This window comes from Melanaphis sacchari, unplaced genomic scaffold (assembly GCF_002803265.2).
Source record: "Melanaphis sacchari strain LSU unplaced genomic scaffold, SCAv2.0 Contig2_pilon_pilon, whole genome shotgun sequence".
Classification (NCBI taxonomy): domain Eukaryota; kingdom Metazoa; phylum Arthropoda; class Insecta; order Hemiptera; family Aphididae; genus Melanaphis; species Melanaphis sacchari.
In genome coordinates, this window is record NW_020271173.1 from 7,455,617 (window position 1) to 7,475,705 (window position 20,089).

Genomic DNA, 20,089 nt, shown 5'->3' on the forward strand with positions numbered 1-20,089 from the left:
ATATTTATATATTTAAGGAATTATCTACTCTCGATTATTTTCATTGGTTCTAACTTTTTACCAAAAACCCCGTCAACATTTAAAATCAAAACACTTTTATGTCTCTATAATAAGTGATGACTTACAGAAAAAAAAAACCTAATAATATTATTTAAAATGTATAAAATAAGTTATAGTACGTCTTTGTTAATGTTTTTTTATTTTATGGATGACTCAATTTTACTTATTTCTTAGAGTTTGTACAGTCATCTCGTAAGAGAAGTCTGGTCACGTTAATTTAAAAATATATATTATCATAAGATACTTAGCTGAATGGCACATTATTATTCGGTTAGGTTCGGATCGTACAATTATAGCACCGTGCATTCATAATACATAATGTTATATTTATCAAATACTGTCACCGTCTGCACGGTAGTAGCTTTACTTTTCGTCATCTCTTTGGAACTTGACCTGGTGTTACCTGAACATTTGAAGCTCGTCTTTCTTTCAAACAATTTATGTATCTTTTATGTACATGCTAAAACTAATTTCTCAGGTATCTACCATTATAAATAATATAATATTTCTATAATTTACAATACAATTGTACTTTTACCGTCTTCTTAATACCTACATAATTTTAAAGTCACGTTTTTTGATAATTTTCTACTGTATTGATTAAACCTGAACTTTTTTTGACAAAATATAAAGTATATGTATTTTAGAATAGATATGTTAATATAAAAATATATTACTAAAAAATAAGGATCAAATACTATCCGGACACCCTTAACACGACAGCGTTTAATAATATGTATGTATTTTGCACGAACAGCGAATCTTAGATAATATTATAAATATTTTTCGATAAGACATATTTTTATAAATTTGAACCCAGTCATTTTTCTTTTATATGACAAGGTATATTACAATACATATTTTGGGAAAAAATGACATTTTTAGTACGTCGTATAGTGTCTACATAATGTTATTTGTTTTGTACGAATTAAATATTCAGATAATAATATCTATCAATAAGTGTTTGTCTAACTTATAATTAGATCAACAATGTACTATGTCTTACTAAAATTGTTTTTGTATATAATATAAATAGCTGTATTTGGCACGGACAAAATTAATAATGATTATAAAATGTAGTGCTCGGTGTAATTTTGGTTTAAGTTTACCTCGGATCACGGGCATGTTATTGTCAATGTACCTTAAAGCTTTGTGAAGAAGAGGGCAGTAAAATTGGTGATTAGTGTATATAGAATTGTATATAATAACTTAACGAGTCAATTGGAAATATATTAGTATATGTCTACCTCTGCCCACGTAAATGATCAATTTTAAAATACGAAATTTTTTATTACTGTTAATTTACTAGTACCTAGTTTATATTATTCATAACTTATAATCAATAAAAGTATTAAAAAAAAAACAATATTTATACAATACTAAAATTAAACGAAGTTTAACTTAATTTTCAAACATTTCTGGTATCATTAATAAAAATGTCTGGTATTTTAGTCGATTATTTTTTGAATCTTTAAATCACAAATGTATGCCCATTGATAATAATAATGAGTATATTTATGTTAAGTAATAAAAAAATATATGTTCTCATTTAAAAATAAAATATATTGGTATTACTTTTCTTTTTAAGCATACTATAAATTACAAACTAATAATAAATTATTAGTTTTAGTTTCACTTTAATATTAATGATATCAATAGCATGTATTATTTACAACTTTAAAAAATAGTTACAGAAATATATATATATATATATATATATATAATTATTTATTTATTTTTAGTAATATAAAATATGTTAAGTGGATTTTGTATATAAACATTTCAATTTATTTTCATTTGATTGATTTTAAAATTATGTACTTTAAAATATTCTATCTAGGAATCTTATACGATAGTAGAAAATTAATAATGCTTATGAAAAAAAAAAAAAAAAATACTGGAAAAAACTATGTACCCGTCTACTGACAATATTCATGCAATAATACACAAGAGATATTACTTTTTACAAAATTCAAATTTTTTCAAAAATAAACTATAACTATGATAAATACAAATTTAAATTTAAAATAATTTTATTTAAGTATTTAAAATTATCCGTAATTCAAGACATGCATAATACTTTTATACAGAATTTGTGCGTGCCACCACCGTATTATTGTTTTTGGTTTCTTGACTTCTGTATTATGTGTTACAGCTGCCACCAGGAATACATTTTTACCGTAATAAATTATTATTATTTACTGTTGTTTTTTTGTTTTTTTTTTTTTCTTAACTTATACCACAGTAGATATTTTAAATAATGGTTACTGATATATGCTTTATTGAACATATACCTAAATAAAATATTGTAGCGTATAATTTATAAGTATTTACCATTTTATTGAATTAGAGCTTAACAACATTAACTGTAATGTCTTTCACAACTACTTGTAGTTGAATTTTTTATGCATCGACTCAATTTTAAATCGTCGCCAATAATCACTTACAACTAAATAGCCTTTTTAAATTAGACCATTTTCACTGTGTAATTAGAATGGATAAAATTCACCTCCGATCAAATGTGCATATTTCATTTTTGATAAAAATTCGGCTCGATACAGCTTAAATTAAACACGCTTTTTTAACTGAATTTATCCATACTAGGTGTGCATGATGGCTTCTGAGATCTATTATTTTTCTGTGGATGGAAAAATCTTAATTTTTATAAAAATTAATGTCTATTTTTAATTTTAGCGGTAATATTTAAAATAACATTGATGAGATAGTAAACATAAATATCTCTTTGAAAAATTACTCGTAAATAGAAAATATTTGAACTATCCGTATTAATACACTTTTTTTTTTTCAAAATATATATTTTTTTTTGCAGAAACGACAAATGCATGCCACTATATGAAACAATGTTCAATTAGATTTGATACAATTGAGAAAGTATATATTTCATTATAGAGAAATTCTCTGGTCTGGTAAGAGAGAAGTATTATCTTTGAGACGTCAAATGATACTGCGTGGAAGTTTATAGCGTGTTTCATAGATTTATTTTTATTTTTTATTAGTTTTTGGAAATTATACATTTTTACTTAAAACACTTAAACTATAAATTAATTTTACTTTACAATATCATGAATAGCTTAAAATATTTTATCATAAAAATATCATGAAAAATAGACATAAGTGAAGTTGCCCTATCCTTTTTGGAAAAATGCCTCAACATTTTTATAAGTATATTGCAAAATATTGTGACAACTTACGATTAAAGTTTCAGTATATATGCATGGTTATAGAAAATATATAAGTGGGTACATCAACTTCTTGTATTACAACTGTTCCTAAAATATTAAATATGTCTTAAATAATTGGGTGTACTTGAATACAAAGTAATATTACAATAATTATCTGTGTTAAATATATATTGCGATGTTTTGAGCAAAAATTATTTTTGTCTACCGTATGAGTACTAGCAATATAAGCAATCAATAAAATATTCCACAGGAACAGTAGCGAATATATTTTTACTCAGATTTGTTTTTTATTTAGTTCCAAATACTTAAAACTCTTATATAAAAGTGACCAACTAAATAATGATTAACAAGATGCTCTAGAAATTATAGCTACATAACATATTGCGTTTCTCTATTTTTTTTTTCTTTAAGAATACATTAAATACGATCAGCGATAGTTTCTGAAATTAATAAACTCTGAGAATTTCATCTTTAAAAATACGGCATTTTATTTTTTATTGAAAAATATAATTTTATGGAATAACTTTAAATTTTATTCAATTAAAAATATTTTTCCTGAGAATTAATACAATGATATTTTTTAAAAACACTATTAGACATATTGAAAATTTGTAGTCATATTTTTAAAATTAGATGGTATACTGTATTTTTTTCTTTTTAAAACTATATTGTCAAAATTGTAATACCTGAATATAACGTTAAAATTTAACATATGTATAGTGTATCCAATAAATGCCAAACATTATTATTTTAATGTGTTTTTTTTTTCAAAAAATAAATTGAAAAATGATATACATTTAAATAGATTGAGCTTCACTCAGAATTGTTTGTCATACGCGATGATTTATTATTACATTTGCATTAATTTAGTATATATTACATACTGTATTTAACTTTATCATTTCTATAAATCGAGATGAACTATGTTAAATGAATGCAATACATAGTAACTATATATATATATATATATATATAATATATATTTATTTATCTTCTATTATTTGAAACAATGTATTTTAGTTTAATATTAATAACTAATGCGGTTTAGTGTTTGCATGCATTTTGTTTGACTGACAGATGCTTAAATGTAAAGAGTTTCGCATGCATTTCACCACTATATAGAAATAGCCCTAGAGCTCGACTTTGATCAAGAAAACTTCTATACTAAGACTGAGTAGGACTTCAATATATTTCAAACAACACGCATAAGTTTCTCGAGATAGCATTGGTTCATAGTTTATCTGGTATCTACTCCAGTCTTAATTCAAATTATATTACTAATATCTTAATACACATATATATATTATTATACTAATATCTCAAAAAAATTTTCAATAATATTTCTTTATTTGTGCTTACTTTATTAATTAATACACATATCATAAAAACAACTAACTGTTCTAATTTCGTTTAATTTTAAAATACATTTATCTAATAACAGTATATGAGCATAAAAGCTTTTATTTATTTAGAATAAATACTATAAATATTTATTTTTTAACTAAAGAAGTACTATATAATTTTGAATTTAATAATAAGCTGAATAATATAGTATTTATTGTTTTAATATATATATATATATATATATATTATTTAGTCACCATTTGCACTGCGCACGACGCACATGGTGTTTCATAAAAATCGACCATTTTCAATTTTTGTATTTGATGATGAAAAAACTTAGTACGTCTCAATTCTCAGCATATCAATTTGAGCAATTTTACAAGCAACGGCTGGACAATACAGGTCAGAAAAAAAAATCATAAAAGCTCATCGAACTCTACTTTCACCAAAACTACGTATCCAATGCTTAATCAAAACCAAAAAAATGTTTCAACACACAATCGTTTTGAATCATTGGTGAAAACTGAAAACTGAACCTGCCAACATAATCATTATATCAGACTCTGTTTCTGAATCTATCATGGCTGATCACATAAAATCACCACCTCTGATATTTATGAAAACAGATTTAGATTTTCTTGGCTTTTTTTTCAATTCTAATCAGGTTGATTGGAATTGAAAATATTTATTACAAATCTATCACTGATCGATTATATATACAGACCACTAACCTGAAATCGTAATATTACTTATTATTAACTGAAGACTCAAAACACAGAATACTAAATCTACTAATTGAAAGAGGATAAACCTATATGAGAAATTATTAAAAATATTCTCTCTTCCACACCTATAAAATTGTTAAAATTAAAACTCTAAATGCATCTCTATGAGATTAGACAATTTACAAACATGGTATATAAGATTAACAAATGCTCATTTTTTACTGTTCTTCATCGATTTAGAATGCATTTACCATTAAAATTAAATATATTATTTATCTCCCCTCCTTCGTACGAAAGTTAAAGTTGAAAAACCTTACAAATCAAAATTAATTAGTTAATTCTTAAACTGTCAAAATTATGGCCATATTCGAACTTATTAAGGGTACCTATTGTATTTCGTTCATAACAGAGTTTTTTTTATCTTTATAATGCATAAAATAGCGTTTTATCAACTAAATTCTCGCTATGCTCTGGGGACCATCTAGCCAACTAAATGGACTGCAATGTTTATAAAGGTTATTGTAAACCAATTCAATAATTAGCCGATATCCACAAGAGCTCGTGACATCAATATAATAATAAAGAATTTCTTAGAAGAAATTAAAATACTTTTAAACACTTCTCACTAAAGTACTTGTAAGTCTTCTAAACAAAAGAAAAAATAACAATAGTACCATTATAAATATATTTCTCATAATCTTATTATACAATCAAATAGTTTAAAAAATCATGTCAATGATATGCAAACCGTTTTAATGAAAAGAAGCGACCTTGATTTCATAACAAAAACTTATTTTAATAAATACCCACACATTTTATCCCTGGTTATAAACTACTTAAAGCCAACCAATTAGACAATACAGCTCATAGAGGTGTGCAGTTTTTATACAATCAACAATAGCATTCTAAGCTTTTCCGAATATTTGCCAAGATTTTCTACAACCTTGAGATGTATAAATCAACCTCAATAATATTCTTCTAACAATTGCAGAAATATATACTCCCCCGAGACACAATCTCAATAGCAAAAACTTCACAAATTACTTCAAAACAATAAGTAATAATCAAATTATCAGTGATGATTACAATGGAAATTATCAACATTGTAGCTGTCATGCAAATAACTTACGTGGATTTGTCCTTTACAGTTTTATAAATGTGAAAAATTTTAAAATACTTACTTCCCCAGGATATACTAACTGGCCCTTTCTCTTCAAAAAAGCCCAGACATTCTTGACATCTTTGTCACAAAAACACCAACAAGTTTATATTGAATTGTTTATTATATTATTGACCTAAATTCTGATAACTCTTACCTCTCCAATTATGAAAAACTACCTTAACTGTTTAAAACATTCACTAGCCTGTATAGAATATATTACTTAATTAATCGGGATATCAAACTAATTGTTAAATTAAAAAAATAATGACGATATTGATTCAGCTGTAAAAAGTCCCATGAAATATAATTTAATCTATAGCTTGGTCTTCTAATTTACATAAGTTCAATTTCCAAAAAACTAATTTTCACTACCAATTCACATTAATAAGCTTATTGTAAAAAAATAAAATCTAGAGCGCTTTATCGATGAACCCGCTTTTTATCCGACAAACAAAAATATATTAAGTTGATAAATTCACTTGAAAAAATCCTATCGAAAACTAAATTGTTTTCTATTGAATTATCTATCCAACCTTTCAACAGACGATTGAAGTCTTTGAAAATTAACTAAGTAAATATTTCAACACAAGCCCTCAACTACTTCAATAAAAAAACCGATTGTAAGTTTGGTTCATATATTCAAATATAGTATACATCAGAGATGGTATTTTAGCTTTTACTTATTACTTTATTGAATATTAGTAATAATCATTAAATTTAGAACAGTGTTTTTAAAGTTATAAATACTTATAAGAAATATTGAGTAAAGAATTTCGAATAAATTATAATTATAGACTTAAAATGAAAAAAAAAATGTACGTATGTTGATTTTGTTTTTAATTTACCTTAAAATTGATTGATAAACATAGTTACATCATAATGTTTTTTTAATTTTTAAGTACCCACTGTAGATGTTCATTCTGAATGATTATTCATTGTGCCAAATGTTAAATAAAGTATTTCTGAATGGCGTTATGTAATATAGATATAGATGACTCAAGATGAATAAATTAAGTGACCCGATAAAACGTAATTAAACTCAAACCGTTGCGTTGAATTAGTGGAATTTGAGGTATGTAGTGCCTACATCAGTTCATTGTTATTCCTACGGTATGTGGTCAGTATCTGGTTTGAAAATGTATTACAGTTAACCAAGGTAATCCTATCGTTAACACTATATAAAATAAAGGTGAAAAAAGGATGAACATGTACATAGATATATTTTTAAAACTATGGTTAACCACTTGTTAATACATTGTTTGGTATCAATATATAATCTACTACTACAGTTTAATTTTATAAACTATATAATCTTTAAATTATAAATACATAATATATATATATATATATATATATATATTTATACATCAATAAATAATAAATACCATAAAGTTAAGTATGTGCAACAAAAATATTTCATCATAAAAATTAAAGCATTTTATTTCTCCAAAATATTGTGAAATTTAACCAGATAACTAGTCCATACAATATCCATACTTATTTAATGTATAAGAACATTAATGTTTATTCGATAATATAATATTATACACTCGAGTAAAATAATCAATCTTTAGTATAAATATTGATTTATTTATACTCAAATTGAACTATCAACATTATTTTCAACATCGTATTTTATGAATATACATTTTTTTTATTTAATACTCTTTGCATAGACATAATATATTTATTATATTATTTAAATCTTATGGAATTAAATGAGATAAATCTTAAGCTGTTTATTCGTGATGACTATCTGTACGTTTCATTAGGCACCTACCTAGTCACAGATTATTTTATATACATTTTACTGCCGTCTACCGTTAGTATCTGAGTTACCCTAGCAACAAAGTAATTCTAAGGTGGTGAAGGAACTGAGTTCATTCTGTACAAATCCCACAAGACCACTGCTAAATAATAAATCAAATATTAAACATAAGTTTCGATTTGATTTACCAATATTACTTACTGCTAATTTTTTTTGCATGTATCCATGTATTTGTTATCCGGCAGATATAGTATATTATGTTTTAAGAAACAATAAATAATTATATTAACACTACGAAAGGTTATATTAATGTGTATACAGTATTATATAGATAATTAATATAACTATTTATTATACTGAAATGTTACTGATTGAGCTAGTGGCATTTTTAAATAATTAAAATATGTTGGTTGCAAGAAAAAAGTAGATATCTACTTAATTTTTTTTTTGATTACTTATTATCATTTTTGGGAGCGTACAGTCATTAACAAATATAAGACGACGATTGGATTTGTAGTTGAAATAATTGTAGATATTTTACAGTTAAATTATTAATTAGAATCTACTAATCAATACTTGACGTGGATATTATCACACAATGAATAGTAATAATAGTAATAAATAATTAAAACGATATATGGGTTATAAATTATTGATTTAGACCAAAATTGTATAATCAACACAAATGACGAATATTAGTTATGAAAAAAATAATATGGCTGTGGTTATATCGAGGTGATAATGGTACATAAATGGTGGTACCGATGATGGAGATCAGTGATCTCAGATTGACATTCAGTATTTAAGATATTCGTCATTTCATCGCTGTCATATACCGGTTGTCATGTATTCTAGTAGCACACTAAGTTAGGACTAATAATCGAGATAAAACAGAATGCCAAACCACGGTATTTTGGTCATATAATATCCCCTCCCCCCCCCCCCCCAAAAAAAAAAAAAAAAACTACCGATCGCGTTCACGAGAATGTTGACAACCTTTCTATATAATGAGTCGGGTTTTCAAAATTAGATATAACAACTGTTCAGTCTTCAGAGTTCAGATTGATGGTCAGTGGATCAACCCAATATTCTTCGGTGATCATCGACCAACGTTCAGTCTTACTCCATAGTAATTTTTCTTGGAGTCACTATCCACCCGATAGTGTATTTTCCTTATTCACGTATTGAAAAATACGTTGCAATTTTCTCTTTCAAACACCTTCCTCTTCCACGACCTCCATAATTATAGGATGATGATGATAATGTTAAGACTTAAGATTTCTTTCAGAGATCGAGATCCTCGGTAACGTTGAAGTGATTGTACCCCTGGTCGGAAATAAGTTGGTGCCTGGTATCTCCTCTACTCGTTCGAACCGATACATTTAAATTTTCTATTCCCGTTTATATACATTTTTATAAATGTATATTTCTATTGAATAAATTATATCGTTCGTTATTTACCCATGTATTTGTTCATCTACGTTGCGAATATTGCCAACACTGATCTTTCAATAGAATTGTTGATGTCGTAAACACCTAGAGTTTTATTATTTTCTTAACATGCTTAATTTTTATGTATTTATGTGTAAGCAACATTTGTCCAATTCTTATCTTATTTTATATACAAGTCAATTGAGTTTTTCATATTATATTTACTGTATGTTTTATTTTCAATAATTTGATGTTCACTCTATTTGTGTACCCAAAACGACATTCTACTATGGTTTATGTCAATATAATGTTATCGAATATCTTACATAGATACTAGGTTTCTAAAGTAACAATGGCAGTTTTTCTTTTTAACATTCTTGTTGTTGGATTCGCCATCGCTTCTTTATATCCACTAGTCCATGTTTAATTTAATTTTTATCTAGTTAATAGTCAGTTGTTGACGAATTTATTAATTTGTTAATTTTTTTTATACCAAATAGTTATTACTGAGATATAAGTGAATCGGCTAAAATTTAATTAATATTTAATAGTAGTGGTGAGTGTTTACATTTTTGACTCTTATGAAAACAATGAAATATTGCATAATATTCCACTGAATGTTTTTGATTGAAGAGGAATCTGGTTATGAGAGTTGGTTTTATTATTTGAAATATGACGTGAGATGTTTTTTTCTTATTGATTTATTTTTAGTCGAAGTGATGGTTATTATTTTGAGTCTGTTGTTTGACTTAGAAAGTATTGAATTTAATATTTATCTGAAAGTTTGAACGCCTCTAGTAGTGGGCTATATTGTTTTTTATTAATAATTGTTATTGTGTGAGATGATACGTTGAACCTTTATTACTTGAATTATATGCACTAAAAGATTTCAAAAGTTTAAAATTTGATAATGAATGGTAAAAAATATACACATAGAGCTTTAATGTAATAACAAGATAAGTATTAATCATAATTACTGATAATTTACGCATAGGACTAAAAATGTATATATACATAAATTTAATAAAAATAATACAAAAAGCTTTGTTTCTAAAATGTATTTGTATAGATTATAACATAAATATTATTAAGTAATTCAGTAGTTTTACTTTCATCGGCTGTTATAAAAAACTTGAGTAAAAATAATTCGCTCATCAATTGTATAAATAGTTTTTGATAAAAAAAATTAGATCCAATTAGGTAATATATTTGGGGTCAGTAGTTATAATTCATAATTATTTAAGAGTTTTTGTTTTAATTAAAAAAGTATAAATGAAAAAACTTGAAGTCTTCATAAAATATTAATAATAACATTATTTAAACATACTATAATTTTTAAAGTTATTTGACTTTTTTGAGCTCTTTAAAGACATTTTAAATTAACTATAAGGTTTTATTTTAATATAGTTTCTAATTTGTTTTCTATTTAAAACAGTTAAAAATGTAATACAAGGTACCAAGGTATTTCATAAGTTATACTAACTGCAATTAAAACATGTTGAAGATTTATGGGTTATATTATTAATTAATTTTTTTTTTATGGGTTTTAGGTTTAAATATTGACAAAATTCGTTTAAATAACGAAAAAATGCAAACTATTTCGTGGTAAAAATGCATAAACTTTTAAAATTTAATAGCTTAAGTTTGAAAATGTTATGCAAGGATTTCCATGGAACACTTTAAATAATAATATATTGAATAAACGCAATTTTTTCTTTCTTATCATATTTAAAAGAAAGATTACGATTTTCCATTGAAAGACTTAAGTTGTTTTGTTATAACTAAAAAAAAATAGACTTTTTAAAATAACGTAAATTTTTAATTCATGTTTAAATAATTTTAATTAAATCAACTAATTTTAAGCTATTCGTACAACGGACATAATACTTTTTTACTGTATCTACGTCAGTTATGTATATACACAATAGGCAATATAATATATAATATACTATATTATAGTGTCATGTTTTTTTTTTTTCCTAAAAGCTAGTTTATTTATCACCTTACTAATATAAAATGACTAATTGCAATATTAATAATATTAATATGTTATAAAATATCCTTTAAAATAGATACTAACATACAATTTCCGCATAAAATCGTTTTTCTTGTACAATGATTTATAATTGAATTCAAATTTTCAAATCCACTACAGTGATAAATTTGACAATGATAGGTACACTCAAAACCTACTAACTTGGTAAATTTCCAGGTTTTTTAATGCATAAAACACTAAATCTTACTACGTTCTGAATCTGTCATGCTATATAGTTTCATTACTCACTATGAGATTTATGGCTACCACTGAAAATCACTCTTGGATATTAAGATATGTGAACTCACTAAATTAAATTAAAATACCTTCACACGTATTTATTATTGCAGTTTATGATTTTATTATTAACTATTTATTTTAGGTTATGATTTTTATGTTGTATTTAAATCAATATATTACTATAATCACTTTGTTGTAAATCATACAAAGCGTTTCATAAAAAAAAATATAATAATAAAGTAAATTATGTAGATTAATTTTAATTTTCATGATATGTATTTTTAGATGTTATCTTAAAAAAAAAATATATAAAATCTATTTAAACTAGTAAATGATAATAAATATGCATGATACATGCTTTGGATTATATTTACTTTTCGCTTCATAAATAAATAATATAAACATGAGTAGATATTGTAATTATTAAAAAAATATATTATATACATTATTCAATGATACTATTAAGTTATATTAGTTTGTAAGAAATAAATGGCCATAATAAAATACGCATCTTAAAATCATTAATACTATTATGAGTTGTAACTTTTCATTTAATAAAATATAATCTATATACCTTGAAAATATATTTTAATAGACAAATAAATTCTCGAGGGTGGTCTTATATTTTAAGTACGTACTTTAAATCCAAACATTACGCTACTCGAGTCTCTTGAGGTTTGTACGGACTAGTGTAAATTAGTAAAACTGGAGTTTACTACATACAACACTTCATTTTATACTTAACTTAAAAAAAAAAGTTGCTCATGATCAAAATAATAAACATTAAATTAATTTACTTATTTTAAAAGGTTAATAATACTATGGTTTAAATTTCATAAGATACTGCATTATTTTTCAACTATTTACTTGTAAATCATCAATGTATACTATTTAAGAAAAAATGTATAAACATTATTAATATTACCTGTGTTGGTAATTTTTACTATTATGTATAATTTACTTAAGTAAAATTTATATTTATATTCCATCGTAATTCTTTCTTTAAGGTTGTAAAAAAAAAAAAAAAATGTTTAATACTTCCATCTTTTTTTCTTTTTTTTTTTAATATTATAGTAATTAAAACATATTTCATTTTAAAAAATAAAATGAATCATTTATGATATTATTTCAAAATTTTAATTATTTATTTAGTAGAATTGGAATAAATAATATTTATTTTTTTTTTTTGATTTACTTTATTTGAATTATGTTTGAATTATTTACTCAAAGAGACAAAATAAAACATATTGATAGTTACTAACGGCTTGTTTTTAGTATAATGATAAGAATGACAGTTCAATAACTATAACATTTGTAGATTTATTTTGTTTTCTAAGTTAATTTATTTACAGATACTTAGAAGAAGAGTTGAATCATATCAATTGGATGATCAAACTTGTTCAAGAACAATTGATATGACATAAAATCGTTCATTAGAAATGTTGACAACTTAATAATTATAGACCATTATTAATAAAGTATTTTAAATTATATTCTACTAGAGAAATATAATTGAAATTATCGGATTGAAAAAAGTTTGTCATTAAAATATGAATATAGATAGTTTATAAAGACCGTATATTTAAAAAAACATATAACCAAACACTAATGATAGATTGATGTTTTATTTACAGAAATTGTTTTTAATGTTGAAGAACAATTTAATTTGATCAATCAAAAACAAAATGTTAAAATGTTGAAAATATGAAATAAATGTAGGTAGGTAGTTCTTTTTATTCTCCTATAACAAAAAAAAAAAAAAAAAAAAAAAAACGTTAGAATCCATTAAAAATATTCAAGTAAATAAGAATATTAACAAAAATAAAATTATATTATAACATAATCACCTTGCTTTAAAATAAGCTAAAATGAGAAAAAAGAAAAGTTAGCTTGTCTCGGTTTGAGTTTTATATAAGAATACCCGAAGTTAGTTTTTTATCAAAGTTATTTCTCGAGTATTTAATTGAAGACATTATAAAAAAATAGCGTTGTCGTTTAATTTAAGTAAAAGATATTTCACTTAGAACGAAGTTTTTTTGAAGTTGACTTTCATTCATTGTTTGAGTTTTTTTTATTTTTATTTTTATTTAAAAAAAAAAAAAAAAAAAAAAAAATTAAACAATTATATTTTTTGGGATGAAAATAATTCAATACTCATGTATTATATAAGGATAATAGCAAATATTTTAACATTTATATTCAACAACAATCACAAAAGTAATATGTTCTAAGTTTTGGATTTTATACTAGAAGAAATTATTATGTGTATTTAAGATAAAAATAAATACATTTTTTAAACTAAACAATTTATAAAATGTATTTTTTGTAAATAATAATAATTGTGTGGATGTAATTTTTATTATGTTATTTATATAATATTATAATATAGACAAAGATCAAAAAAAAAAAAAAAAATTAAGTCTCACTGTCTGCTAAAAAAATATATATATTTTTATTTTCATGCTATTTAATTTAAAATATTTTTTATATAACAACTGACATTTTAAACTATAATTTTTCAAATAAGTATTTACGTTTTTGAATGATAACTTAATAAATAATTTTTGTTAACAATTATTATTAACATTATAAAATGATGTATAATTATTATGATTACTAAATGAATATATATTTTAGTTTAATATTTTGATAAAATAATTTATAAAGTCTATTATTTTATTAATATACATATTTTACGGAAAATATTAAAATTTGGATAATGTCAACATTAGCTGTGTTTTTTGGCTAATGTGTAATTTTTCATTTATAAACACGAAATATTAAGATTATCAAGAATATTTTAAAGTTAACCAATCAATATTGGATAATTTTGAAAGAGTAAGAGGTTTTGATCGTATTCTGTATATAACAAGAAAGCATTGGACTGCCAGGATGTAAAAATATATTAATGTATATTATCTTATTCTAACTTTAATTCATCTTATTTATTAAACGAAAAAAACTTAAATACAATAAGTGAATTGAAATTTGCTAACAAATCTCGTTGCTTGAATACATTTTAAATTGTGAACATAATTTTTTAGTCAAATGGTTGTGGTCAAGGATATAAAAGGTGTCACATAAGAAAAAATTGGATACCTTTAGATGTAAGTGTAAATCATCTAACATTTTATGTATTTTAAAATATCATGAAAGCATGCCATTATAAATGATAACTTTCAAATTCTATATCTACTTAAAACGATTTAAAATATAAAGTAAAATACTTAATTTAATGCTTGTATTAGTAGGTAACTTATTAAAAATAAACTCTTATTTTTTATTAATAATAATTGTATTATATTACATTATTAATATTGTGTCTTAAATATATTTAATATTTTTGATAATTTAAAATTATTTTATCTCATGCTTGACACATTTTTATAGTTGTAAAGCCGTAATCCAAACGTTTATGTCTAATATTATATTATCCAGCAAATGTTGACATTATTCAAATGTTAACATTGCCCGTAACATAAAATATATATATAAACATATTTTACGAAATGAACTTATAAAAAATCTATTTTAAATATAGAAATAAAATGAAATATTTATCATAAGCACTTAATATGCACATGAATTATTTTAATTTATTAAGATGTTTATTGATGCAATCATTTTACTCAAAACTTCATTGTATTTTGAAATATAGAATAATAAGACAATATTGTAAATTGTATAATAAAATAATATAAATATCAAGTTGTATTTTTTTTTTTACTGTTAATGTTTTAAATATTTTATAATATATATGTTTGTGATAACGAATCAATTTTAAAATTATGTCTGCACCTCTGGGCTATTCGAGTAAGTACATCTGATAAAACATATGTTAAATAAATGCATTTTAGTGGTTCTCAGATAGTATGACCAATTCTCAGTACAAAAATTATTAATAATATAATATAATCGTACATATAATTAGATTAAAAAATTGAGTAACTTATAAATATTTTATCTACTTGTAAATTCAATTTTTCATTTCATTACATTGTAAAAATTACAAGGTACAACCATCAAAAAAAAATAAAAAATAATGCATAACCTATAGCTATACTATAGTTTGCTATAATGATTAGTTCATAACTCCCTCGGGTCCACTGAGGATAAGTCGTTGACACGGTCAGAATAAGATTATATTATGGTCTTATTTATACCTAATGGTTCCAATAAAAATGGATTCAGGTACTACTTTAATTTGATAAAATTTTTAGATCGCTTCAAAAGCGCGTTACAAGATTTTTCCACAGATATTATTTAGACTAGAATTATATCCACTTAACGGTTCGTAAAAAACCTTGTTTTAACTGATTTCTAAGCAGAATAAATATTAGACATTTCTATAGATGACATTAAAGTACAAGTGAAAACTATAAATTTATAGGTATATCATAAGCAAGATATTTTGTATTATTAGTTATGATTGGAAAACATTTTTATCGCCTATATAGAGTAAACAATATTGCATCATATTTTAATTTTTTTGCTGTGGTTGTTCGCCAATCTAAAATGAACTCTCCCGTAATGATCTTCATCTATGATAACAAAACAAAGGAAGTCATCAATTTTTGTTCTTAAATGTTTATCACTCAATATGATATTGACTTAATCACATTACATAATCAAATTGTAAAGCCTGGATATTTATAGAAATTATTATTATTTGATAAAATAATTACTTAAGTAAAATAGAACTGAAAATATATATTTATAAATATTTTTTTAGTTTTTATTAAAATCAAAATAAGATGATTTTTTTCATGAAACTTTTTTAAAGATATTATGGATATGAACAAACTAATAGTTTTTAGTTTTAAGCTTTTATAGCCTTTTATTTAATATTGATTATTATAATCGTATAAAATTATTCATCAAAAACATAACATATAAATGATATAGTATACACTGTAATAAAATAAATACAAATACGAAAATCAAAGAAGAACAAAAAGAAAATTAAATGTTATGAAAAATAATCAAAACTATTAATTATGAATCCCTTGGGATATTTTATGATCTTAGTAATAAAAGTGTGCACAATCAATAAAATAATAATGTGTGTTTACCAATGTTTTTTGAAGACGACTCGTAAAGTTTAGATACTAAAAAAAAAAAGAAATAAAATTCTATTATCTTATTGTCTGTTCCGTATAATTTATATTTTAGATTAGAACGTCGTGTTGTCACAGGATTATATACCTAATGTTTAAGCAATTTACACTTTCTAATTGATACTTATGTAACCTATGTTAATTATTATCACGCTCGTGGGATATTCAGTCATTGGTCTGCTGCTGGTTCTCGTTCACAAATGCGACAGATTAACTTTACTAAACTGATAAATACTACATTACCGAGCTCCACGTCGACGTTAAAGCTGATTTGATATTGTATTAGTTCAGCCACTATACTAACAGTTGGTAGACTATTATTACCATGATTATGTCAAGAATAAATTACCATTTTCAAATTGGATTTTGTTTAGTTGGGGGAGTAGCTACTAGTCAATAGTCAGTACCAGTAACTGGACTTTGTAGAAAACATTACATTTTTAAACAACTATTAAAAATACATATGAAAAACTTCAATATAAAGCAAAATAAACTAGATTTAATTATTTCGTACCCAAATGCAAATACGAATTCACTTAGTATGCATTAAATACCTAGGTGATAACTTAAAAATATGATTTTATTACATTCATTGAATTAATGGGAAAAAAAAGGAGACAACACCGTGAACAATCGTAAAACCAAATCCGTCGACAAGAAGAGACTATTTTAACTTAAATTCTCATAAGGTACATTGCTAATCCAAATGCTGAAAATGTGCCAAAAAAATAACACAGGATCACACAAAGAAATGAACTAACGTTCTGGAATCTTATTTTAGGTTATCGCCTACACTTCATCAAGATCAATGTATTTATTCTGATAAAAGTAATTGTACTATAATAAATTTAAAGAAATGTGAGAATACTATTAATTGTATTGTAATAATCAATTTATTTATTACATTTAACTCTGTTTTAATTAAAAAATGAAATACTATAACTAATAGCAACTGAAAATAATTGTGTTATCTTTTTACAATGATAAAAGAGTAGGAATTGTTTTTCTCGTGAAAACTACCTAATTCATTTAACAATAAAATTTAAAACCTCAAATACTACAAGAAAAACTGAAATGTATAAAGAGTACCTATGATAATAATAAATATTGTAAGGAAAATCTCATGATATGTTGCACTTTATAACATAATCAAATATTAAAATATGGTGATGAGAGTTTATTGAGTTATTTTTCATCTGTACTTGACATTTATACACTAGAAAATAAATATATAATAATAAATCAAAATAAGCTAAGATTCAGTCAGAATTTCAAAATAGTTACACTTATCTAACTATTATAGCACGTGAAATATAAACACTTAATCTATATGAAAGCCGTAAAGAAGTTTAAATATCAATAGAAAAGTATCATTTATGACAAAAAATTTATAATATCAAAAGTTCAAAGTATATATAATATCCCAATAAATAACCTTAAAATATCTTTTTTTAAAAATATTTAATTATTGGGCAATTATAAGATAAAGTAATAAATTATTTTCATCACTGAACACATTGTCTATTGATGAATTTATTTCGATAATATTTTATAAAAATAATGTTTTATAAAATTCACCATTCTAGTTTACATACATTAACTCCACGCGTGTTAAACTTAAATTTTCAAGCGTATTCTTGGTTAAACATTTAAAAATGCAAGAGATAGTTACATTCTGTGCGCTGGCATGTAATCACAATAATGTTTTATTTTTATGATGGTACCTATGTTAAAAGTTAAATTATTAATAAAAGATTTTTAGTCTCAAGTTTTTTTTTTCTTTTATCGTTGACTTATATTTGTTTGTACTTTATTTATTTTTATTGTTCTTTGTGTTTCCACGTGCACTGTAAATGATGCGTAAGGATGAATAATTGCAATATTTTTTTATTTTTTTTTTGTGGTTTAATTTCCAACTTTGCTGCCTTTGACTTTTTCTTGTCTGACGACCTACATACATAACATGTATAATATGTAATATATATACTTAGGGAATAATAAAAACTTTTTTTTTTTTTGAAACATTTTTTGAATAATATTAAATGTATTTTATTAGGTAGTATATTAGAAACTATTTAATTATGCATTATTCTAAAATAGCTATATCCAAACATACACACAATAATGATATATGACTACTGTTGTTTTAATAATAGTGAGTTTGCGTTAATCACATAGAAATACTGCTTAAATCTGGATTAAAATATTTGAAATTATATTATACTTGTAAATTATTACATGCTGATTTATTCACACTGAGATAGATAAAATATGATAATTTTATTATTAATATTATGATCATATAAAATTTTAAAAAATGTATACATTTCATAATTGCTATTAATATTCAAATATGCTCTTTTCGTAAAATATACGTTACAAAATATGCAAAGATACATAAAATAAAAGTTTGTATTTAAAGTGTTTACTTCACAAAGATAATTTTCTCAACCTTAGTTATCAAGAGTTATTTTAAAATCAAGGATTTATATATATATATATTTTTAAATTTTAATTTTGTAATATTGTTTTTTTTTTTTTTTTTTATCATGATTCCTTTAAGATTTATAATAATATTTTTATAAATAACCTTTAAAAATAATAGAACACTTCATAATTTTATATTGATGTACGATTGATGTATGTTATGTTTAAAGTATAAATACCTATATACAAGTATTATGCACTATTGTACTATAATTAATATTTTAAAAAGCTGTTAAAATATTTTACATTGAGTTTAGAAAAATCATTTATTTATATAATTTTAGATTCTTCATATTAGTGGATAACGCTAAAATATTAAATAATTAATAAAATAAATATAACTTTTAATCGTTAATGAAATCTTATACTAGGTTTATGTTTAAAACTATAGTAAAGTAAATTTTGTATACATTTAACTTGAAAGATATGGAAAATAAAAACTTTTGAAAGGATCATATCGCGAATAATTGGCACTTATCTCCGCTCTACCACTCCACCGGGTTAAATACATTCTTAT